This window comes from Alosa alosa, chromosome 3 (assembly GCF_017589495.1).
Source record: "Alosa alosa isolate M-15738 ecotype Scorff River chromosome 3, AALO_Geno_1.1, whole genome shotgun sequence".
NCBI classification, from domain to species: Eukaryota; Metazoa; Chordata; class Actinopteri; order Clupeiformes; family Clupeidae; genus Alosa; species Alosa alosa.
The window spans coordinates 13,603,754-13,614,286 of NC_063191.1; the positions used below are offsets into that span (position 1 = coordinate 13,603,754).

General features: G+C 45.0%; 1 protein-coding gene across 3 annotated transcripts in view; it reads right to left on the reverse strand.

The window, feature by feature from the left end:
- dachd (dachshund d) overlaps positions 1-10,533 on the reverse strand; it is a 116,654-nt gene that overhangs the window by 83,716 nt on the left and 22,405 nt on the right. The window lies entirely within an intron of this gene.

Here is a 10,533-nt window from a genome sequence, read left to right on the forward strand (position 1 = left end):
TTCACACTGCTATTTTAATCATTACTTACTGCCTTTTGACAACTGAAGAACATGCCTTCCTCTTGCTCAGGCAATATTCCCATTTTAGCTGACAAAATGTAGGACATCATGTAAAAATATCTTTAAAAATTCTTCTCGCTCCTCACACTCTTTAGCATCTTCGCTAATGTCCCTTTTTGAAAATTAGATTATTTATATCTAAAAAAAAAATACAGCAAAGAACAGGAGTGAAGAGAGAGAGAGAGTGAGTGAGTGAGTGAGTGAGTGAGTGAGAGGGAAAGATAGAAAAAAGAAAACTTAATTGTGAGATTTGATCGTAAAGCCGGAGGGATTAAAAGTGTCTGTTAACGTTTGCATCTTTCTGCGTTGTTTTTCTAAGTGGATCACAGGTTCCGTGAGTACCACTCCTATATGGGTCAGTTTTACTTTGTCGGTGCCATCCATTTGTTTGTCCTTGATCCAATGAAAATTCACAACAAAAATGGCCATTTTTTTCCCTGGCGTAGAATATAAATCAAGCATTACACACAGTCTTTCAATGACTTTGACAGATATAGGCCATGTGGTCTAACTTTGTTTCCACGGTGCTACATGGTGTCTGAGCGGCTACACACAACGAGGGACTCAGGGATATAGAAGTTAACACAATCTACTTATAATCAGACTGCTTATAATGTCTCCTTCAGGAAAGTTGGTCTCATGGAAATTCAGATGGTTTGAAGAGTGTGCAACTTAACGTCATTGTGCTCAAAGATGGATGGGAGCTAAATGGAGACTGTCCATCATACTCTGCAAAAATGTCTTTAACACGCAGATGATTTTTTTCCCCAGTTTTTTTCCAGGTGATTCAAGACTGGTGGAGCATTTTTTTTTATCTCTCAGTGTAAAGCTAGGGTTTACATCCTTGACTGTGAGGTGGGGCCTGGCAAGGCTTGTCAAAGCCTACTAAAAAGACGTTGCCAAATGTTGATCAAAATCATAAAAAGATAACTGAATCCTTCGTCCAATGCCAAACGTCACATCCCGGATTCAAACGTAATCCTTTAAAAGACTTTGAACACCCCCCCAAAATGATACTGAACTTACCCCCTCCCTCCAAATCCATACATCACTGGCTTTTTTTTAAAAATGGCTCAAAAATGAAACAAGAACTACCACACAGAGAAAGCTCAAATCCTACAGCTTAGTCTTATATTACCTAATCCTATAACAGTATTTGAAATTTGGCCAAAACAACAAGTGCCTCAAAAAAAGGTGTCTGTCAAATTAAGAAGGGGGAAAGGAGGGGTATTATGCTGTCTTGTTGTAATAGAGACGTAAGAAATGCAACAGGCAAAAGTGCACTCCATTCGGTGTTCAGCTGTTGGTGAGTGTGTTGAACGAAAGACCATATGTGGAAGATGAGGAGCGCATAGATGGAAAACAGGCAACGTGAGGCTGGACTCACTTTGAAAGAAAAACAAAGCAAAGTATTTCTCCCATGGAGCAGTGTGTTCTCCTTAAAAAAAGGAGATAACAATGTGTCTTTCTCCCTCTCTCCCTCTCTCTTTCTCTCTGTCTTTTTCTCTTTCTTCTCTGCTTCTGGTCACATGGTGCTTGAGGAGGCCCGGTCTGTGGGCTTCCTCCTTTGAAAACCAACACCAACTTGTCCTCGGGAACGGTTGGATACAGTTTATGAACATTTCAACAATAAAAAATCCCTCCTTTTACATCAAAAAGGAGCCCAATTCATTTCTGATCTCTATCCAAGTTCAAAGGCTAACTTAAAGTGATACTTCAAAGAGGCATGTAATCAAAGACATGCAGCTGTTAAAACAATCTTTTGTTAGTTCATTGTCTTCAAACCGGGCTCTTCACAAAATCCATAAATGAAGGGTGGAAGAGAATCAAATAAGTACTGTTCAATCACTGTAAGTGGGGAAGCTTTGGTGCCTGGCTGAACAATATTTCTTTTATGAGATTTATGTCTATTTACAGCTACATGAAGTAATATAATAAACATGGCGGAGACTCGCACTCCAGTGCAAATGAAGAGGGGCTCAGTCCAAGGCCTCAGGAAGGATTGTGGCTGTTTCAAAAAAGCACAAGCGCTTCTTTCAAGCTGTCTCTCTCTTTCTTTCTTTCTCTTTTTCTGTCTCTCTCTCTCTCTTTCTCTCTCTCAACCCCCTCCTATGTAATCGCTATTTTGTTCCCTCGATATTTCTTTTGCAAAGCTGTCACAAAGTACAGGATAATGCGGGATCGTTGCAGCCTGACTCTCCACCGCCGGCATTGTGTCATTTGCTTTGGCAGACAAGGGCACACGGAGCAGGCGATGAATTAAAGTATTAAAGTCACTATCACCACTTTAAAATGAATTGCAATGGAATTTTAATACTGTCTGCACAGAGAGAGAGGGAGAAAGGGAGAGAGAGAGAAGAGAAAGGCTAGAGCTTTTTGCCAGTCCATTGGCTTGACTTAATTTTTTTCTTTCTTTTTTCTTTAATACACGTTAGCACCTTGCTTTAATCCGGCTCTAATGTGCATTGTCAAGGGTTACTCGCAAGATACAGAAAGCACCTGTCAATCAAGATCTGGTCAAATTAAACCACGGCTCCATTAAGGGTTCAAATGGAAGCGTGGAGCCCAGTGTGAGCCAATCAAAGCCTTTAATGGCTATTAGATTCCAGTTTTTTCAAGTCTAAAAAAGAACACTGTTTTTACTGACTCAACATCTCATCTTCATGCAGCGAGTTAAAAGTTCAGTGTCAAGGGAGATGAGGGCTGTTTTTTTTTCTTTTTTTTTTTTTTTGGTTCTTGAACAGGTTATGTCTATGTGTCTGTGGCTGTCCTTGAACCACCCACATTACTGTAAGTGGGCCCCATCAATAGAGGGTGTGTGTGAGTGAGTTGTGTAAGGCAAAGGCAAAGGGAGAAACACTAACCTGTGTTTGAAGACCAGAGGGAACAGAGGAACACACGCCAGCCATGTAAGGAGAGAAAAAGACAAAACACATGAGTTCAGACACGCTGGAAGGAATTTTACTTCATTTCATGCAATTTTCATACGCTCACTACAGTAAGACTGTGTAAACTTGAACGCCTCGCACCTCGCATCAGTCAGTGCAACTCCGACGAGAGGAGCACTCAGAGGACGACAAAACACGTTCAAAAACCGGAAGGAGAAATTTGCTTCGCATACTCCATAAATGCCGCCTGTCTCTAAAACCGCACGTCTCTAAAGCGAATGTCAAGTGAGATGTCAACAGGCATGGCGCAGCCTAGAACAGAGTGTACAGTGTAAGTGTTGGAGGCCTCAGTCTCCCACCTGGGTGTAGCGTGTTAGTAAACACAGCCATCTGGCATCTCCACACTCTGCTCTGCCGCCGCCATGTTTTTACGTGCGCTTCAGAAGAGTGTGAAGGCACAACTCCGCCATGACGCAACCACTCGTCCTCCCTCAGCAAAGATATGTCTGTTTGGTGTGTGTACAGTATGTGTGTGTGTGTGTGTGTGTGTGTGTGTGTGTGTGTGTGTGTGTAGTGTGTGTGTTGTGTGTGTGTGTGTGTGTACGTGTGTGTTTAAGTCGTGTATGTATATGTGTATGCATGTGGGATGAATCTGTAACTAAATATGTCTGTGTGTGAGCTGTGCGTATGTGTGTGGGGTAAATCTATATGTCTATATATGTCTGTTTGGTGTGTGTATGTGTGTGTGTGCATGTGTGTGTGTGTGGCTAGCTCCATCTGGAAGATCCAAGCTCTCGGGGGCTGTCACACAATAGGGAGACAAAAAGCCTGCTGAAGGATAACAAATGACTTCATGGCATAACAGCCATTGAAATTCTTTCAGTATGTGGCATTAAAAACAACTGAACAAATACAGATAAGCCGAGTAGTAGGATTTGAAATGAGATTTCTCTCCCTCCCTCCCTCCCTCTCTCTCTCCCTCCCTCCCTCCCTCCCTCTCTCTCTCTCTCTTTTCCTCTCGCCCTGCGCTAAAGAGCTAAACAAAACAAATGGAGCTTATTACTTCAGATTACCTTACACTGGACAGATTCTCTGTGTGGGGCCGCCTGTAAACAATGTGTCTCTCTCTCTCTCTCTCTTTTCTCGGTGCACAGACAGTGTGAGGCATTTATAAAAGACAGCCATCGTATCCGGGCTAGAGGGTGGCATAAAGTGCACGCGTTCCGACCAGGCGTTTAAAACTACAGTTGTTAAAGGTGGTTTCCTCCGTGTGCGTAGCCGCAGCATACGCGGATATAGTCATTAAGGTGGGATATATGTGAATTTTATTGGTGTGTGTGTGTGAATGCAAGGCGGAGAGGACAGTATGGTCAATCTGCGGGGTGGTGAAGACAGGCATTAATCAAGTCCATCTTTACAAGCAAGAAGGCCAGGTCACATGCTGTTTCACAGTTCCAACACAACATTGAAAAAACACAAAGCTGGATTTCCATAGTTACACTCTGGACACACACACACACACACACACACAAAACAGACACACACTTTTCCATCGGAAGATGGGTTTGGAACTTTCCATCGATGGTGCCATGAGTGATGTGATGTGTGCTGTGTGTCTGGGAGTGAAGTGCTTTTGCGTATGATTAAAGGGGAGAGCGAGAGGATCTTCCACCCCCTACATTTCTGCTCAATTACTAAATGAGTCTTAACTCTGGCTGTGTCGGCTGGGGTGTGTGTGTGCGCGTGAGCGGGGAGGACCAGACTACCCTGTGAAAGATGTATGGCTGCAGATATATATCCTCTGCCACTCTTTACATATCTCTGTACATCTCTCTCTCTCTCTCTCTCTCTCTCTCTCTCTCTCTCTCTCTCTCTCTCCCCTTCCCCCATGCTATCGTTGATGCTTGTAAAGCTCTTTCGCAGAACAGGGCTGGTGATTTATAAACGATGGCAGCCGTGCTAACACCCCACGACACACCGCGCAACAGGCTCCAAAAAAGCCAAGGCTCACCGGCCAACCAGCAGCTGCGGCAACGGGTAGCAGCCGTGGCGACGGCGGTGGCGACGGGCGGTGGCGACGGGCGACGCGAGATTTATCATCGGCCCAATCCATCTAAAACCGGGCGTTAAACAGAACAAAAACCCATTCCAAATAAATTCCCACTGTATTTGTGTGCTGATTTGATTTACAGGCCTTTGGGGAGGCACCATTTGGTAGCACAAGAGCAGGGAGAGGTAGGTGGTGCCGCGGAGGATGGGAGGTGGATGAGGTGGGTGGAGAAGACGAGGAGGGGGGGGTTTGCACATGTGCCAGGAGTGTTTATTGTGTCAGCTTGATTTATTGAGTGAGCTTCATTTCACTGAATGTTCTCAGATATTTATTTCCCTAAAGGCCTGCACAAAGATATGAACAGACCAGCATCCACATATGTCATCATTGCCCATTTTACAGAGTCAGGAGATTTTATTTCAAACTGGAGGCAGGGGGGGGAGGGGGGGGGGGGACCAACTGTGCAGCATCAGGGCAGGCTTCCATCTGTGTCTTCCTGAAGTAACTACTGTTAACAAAGGAAAAGAAGCCAGACCCAAAAAGCAGGCCCACTTTAATACACTGAGCTCTGATGGTGCAGAGCGGACATTCAAATGGTCAAACGGGGAGGGTTGAACGACAAAAAATAAATAAATATTGCAATAGTTTTGACAATGTAAGGGTAAAACAATAGTGGTGAACTTCAGAGTTCAACCTGAGAAGTATAGTGTGAAAGAACAGCCTTTGTCCAGAACACCTTTCATATAACAAACATAAACATACATACATACAAATAACATTGCATGCTCCCACTTCAAAGCCCAAATATTATTAAAAAAACATCTTGAGAACAGATGATAAATACTTGAATAGAGAACACACCAGACGTCTGCAAAAGCGGGCACACACACACACACACACACACACACACACACACACACACACACACACACACACACACACACATGCGTGGGGGCGGCTCCAGAGAGGCGCATGGCGGCGTGGTCGAGCCCGGCACAGTGTGGATGAGAAACAGTAGGAAAGTGAAGCAGATGGCTGTGGCCTTTGATTTTCCAGATGGCTGTCCTGACGGGTGAGCCGACTGACACTGAGCCGTCTCATTGACATGCCGGCCACCTCCCACCCTTCATCATCCCTCCCTCCTCTCTCTCTCTCTCTCTCTCTCTCTCTCTCTCTCTCTCTCTCTCTGCCATCGCCACGGCCACTGTTGCCACTGCTACTGCCAGTGGAAGACCTCGACTCCCCGACTTGCTTACAGTTCTCCTCCCCTCCATAGCTTAGCATATCTTAACATAGCTTCACTTTCTTAATTTCCTCACCTCTCTCTCTCACCTCCTCTTCTCTACCCAGATGTGGGTCTCTTTCTCCCTTCTCTCCCCCTCATTGGGCTCCTACACTCTCTTTCTCTCTCTCTCTCTCTCTCTCTCTCTCTCTCCTCTCTCTCTCTCTCCCTCTCTCTCCTGTCTCTCCTCCTCATGCTCTTTCTCATCCTCATTTTCTTATCTTTTTTCTCCCTCTCTTATCTTCCCTTTCTCTCTCTCTCTCTCTCTCTCTCTCTCTCTCTCTCTCTCTCTCTCTCCCTCCCCCTGCGTCTTCCCTCTCCACATGAAGTACCTGCCTATTCACAACCCTTCAGGTTTCTTCCCCCAATCCTCTCCTCTTCTCTTCTACTATCTTTTCTTCTCTTCTTTTTTGTTGCTGCCCTTCTACCTACCCCTTCCCTCTCCTCTCCTCTCCTCTCCTCTTCTCTCCCTTTCTCTCCCTCAACAAGAGCCTCTGTGGTCTTCCCTCTACAAACACTCAGCATTCAGCCATATTCATCAGCCAGTGAACAGAGAGAAAAAAGACCCTTTTTAATTCACTGAGTCCATTTGCTTCTCGTTAAAGCTCGACTCAATATGCCTAATAACAATGAATTGTACATGGCACCTTTTATTTAAGAAGCCTAAAGCAATTACATCTGAGGTCTAGCTGCAACCATCACCAATTAGATATTTAATGTAAAGTTAATATTGTCAAAAACACACACACACACACACACACACACACACACACACACACACACAAACTAGCATAAACATATGCATACCCACAAATATATATCACGTAATTAAGATTAGTATGGGAAGTTTTCTGCTGGTGTAATTAGCATTGACTGCTTATTTAGCTTTGTTGCTGAATTGTATGTGTGTGTGTCTACATATATTAGCTCCTGGCTACAGCTTGCTGACATAGGGAAACTGTCAGCATGACCCCCCATGATTATTTTTATGAAAAATATCCATAAACAATGACCCCCCCCCCATCTCACCCCAACATCCAACAACGCCATCCCCGGCCCCATCCCACCTCTCATCCATATGGGTGTGTAGTAGGGCAGGGAAAAACACATTCCCAGCACCTCTGAATTGGCATGATAAGCAGTCTTGGCTTCATTTAAATTGGGCAGACAAAGAGCATTAGATGTTCCTGTGCTTATTCTACGACCTCTACTGCACGTCTTCCCCCTCTTCTCTCTCTCTCTCTCTCTCTCTCTCTCTTCTCTCTCTCTATTTCTTCTCCTTTCTCTCAACCCCTCTCTGCACCTCTCTTTCTCTCTTTTTCGGCGGGTCATATCATCATTACCCCAGTGCAGGATGGGAAAGGGCATGTCTAAACTGCTTAATTAATGTGTGTTTACGGAGGGCCACAGGACGGCGGGCGCTTAATGAAACATCACAGTGGAGGGCCCCTGGGGGAGCGCTGGGGCCGGCGGCCTGGAGACACGTCCCCCCCCCCCCCCCCCCACTCCCACAGTCCTCCGCCACAAACACTTAATTGATCCAAGAGGCATATTTTATGAGCCACTCCACTCCAAGGATCCACTTGTTTTCTCTTTCAGTTATTTATTGATTTATCTATTTATTTATTATTATTTATTTATTTATTTTTTTTTTTTTTTTTGAGGGATATATAGGTGGGGTATTTGGGTGCCTAATGGGACTGAAATGGTGGAGGTTTCTGCTGTCCGTCTCCAATCTCAGCACAGGCTTGTTTTACCTCAGAGGGACATGCAAGCTGAGCTGAATGTCACATGCTCACACACACACACATACATAGTGGGCATGTTTGTTTTCTTGTCTGTCTGTGTGATTGTGTGTTTGTGTCTGTGTGTGTGAGTGTGTGTTGATTACTACATGTCTGCATAGGGACTGCTGCAAGCAGTTGCAGGTAAGCAGGTGAGGCGGAGCCTGAGCTCAGTGGGCCCCACAGCAGAGCTCCACGTCAGGGCCCATATCTGGCCACTCTACCCTGATTGTTCTGATGTCTGAAGAAGGTGAAAACATTGATACTATAAAACCTTTTTCTCTCCTTTCTCAGTCTCTCTCCCTTTCTCTCTCTCTCTCTCTCTCTCTCTCTCTCTCTCTCCCTCTCTCTCTCTCTCTGTCTGTTCGTCTCTCTCTCATGTGGCAGATTGCTTTCCTCTGGCAGGCTGGATCAGGATAACTGACGACAGAGGCCACGGCCTCCGCCACACTAGGGATTGGAGAGGAGAAAAAAGCATTTCCTGTTACATTCCATGGGTCACAAAAACAATTTGCTGTGAGAAAAACTGGCTAAACGGTTTAAATGGGTTTCAATTTATGGAGGAGAAAAAAGGAAACAGAGAGGAAACAGAGAGAGAGAGAGAGAGAGAGAGAGAGAGAGAGAGAGATATCATGCAATCTGACATCTGCAATCAAAATGTTTTGGAATGGTATCAGGAAAAAACAAACATCTGAGAACATTCCTGATTCCTATTAAATTAATTTTAATCGGCGTTGAAGAGGGAGGAAATCATGGTGATTTTCAACAAATAAACGCAGGAAGTCTGACCATATGACAGCATTAACGACCAGCCTCCGTCACATGGAAAAGTTAGGAAAAGCGCATAAACATTCATTATTTAAAGCCTATCCCATTTGCATCTCCGGCCTGTCAAACTGTCATGTTTAAAATTTCAGAGCTGATTTTTTGCTGGGGACCTTTCCTCTTGTCGAGGTCTGTACGGATAACGGCCAACAGAGACACACCTCTGGAAGACTACTCTTCACATATTAATCACAGCGTCAAACTCAACACTCACATTCCTTTCCACAAACTCAACCAACTCACTATAAAATCATGAGTGGGAAACTACAAATGCTTACAAGAAGCTTTCAAATATCCACCAAGTTGAACCAACACCAACCATACCAACCAACCAACCATAGCTCTAAATAAGGCTTAGAAGCTGGACAACAGACGATGACAGTATTGGGTGACCAGTGACCACCCTCAGCACTACTGACTTTTTAAGACTTTTTAAGAGAAGGAGTGGGCGCACGGGTCCATGCCAGTTAGGGAACACACCACTGCCATCATGCCACCTTGGCACTTCAACACAATAAGCATCATGGAGATGAAGTGTGTCCATATAATATTAGCTGAATCCAAGACTTTTCAGCTTTTTTCTTGATTATGATTATTAATATTTTTTTTCCTCTCTCTCTTTTCTTCCCTCTACTTAGCCCGAGAGCACTGACGCGAGGTGGCGGAATCACAAAGCTTCCGGAGATTTCCATAAGAAGGGGAAGGGCAGCTCCGTAATGGGGGTCAGTGGCAGGGACGAAGAGTGAATTGGCAGGGGTGCATCAATTAGCGCTCGGCACAGCCTTGGATAACGATAAGACGAGCCGCGCGGCAGAAGAGGGGGTAATCTTCATTAGGACCTCCTGGAAAAAGATGAGCACCTCAGACAAAAAAGAAAAAAGGACGAGAGAGAGAGAGAGAAAGAGAGAGGGAGGGAGAGAGAAATAGAGGGAAAGAGAGAGAGAGGTGTGTGCTCGGTGCGTGCCTGAAGCTAACGCGGCGAGAGGCGAACAATGGAACACACTGACCCAAAGGTTCCACGCTGACAAATCCCACTCTATCCTCACAGCACAGAGAGAAAGAGAAGAGTGGAGAGAGAAAGAAAGCAAGAAAGAAAGAAAGAAAGAAAGAAAGAAAGAAAGAAAGGAAGAGAATGTCATGTATTTCTCTCACTGAGAAAGGGAGAGAAAAAGAGGGGGTCTGAGAGAGAATGAGAATGCCATGCAATGCATGTAACTGAGACAGAGAAAATGGGAGAGTGCGCCGTGAGCAGCAGTGAGGGACTTCTCCCCTTTAGAGAGCTTTAAGCATCTCCCTCCTGCTGCTGTGCCTCTTGACACTTCCAGTAGGAGAGGAGAGCGGAAAAAAAGTCTTGCCAAAGTCGCTAAGGTGCAAACTTCATTGGCAGCGTCAGTGAAATAATCCTGAGTCTCCACCAAAATCTCTACAGCCTGCTACTGCTGTGTGCATCCTTTCCCTCTGGTAGGATTGAAAAAGTTTGAAAATGACACGTCTCTTCTACTGATCTGAACACAGTGGAGACCGCTTTGAAAGTTGAATAACACAGGGGGGGGGGGGGGTATCTGTGCACCGAGTGTGACACTTGGACTGAGAGGGCAGTTAGGCTGTCCTGAAGTGATATTAAATTTGTGTCCACCAATCCAA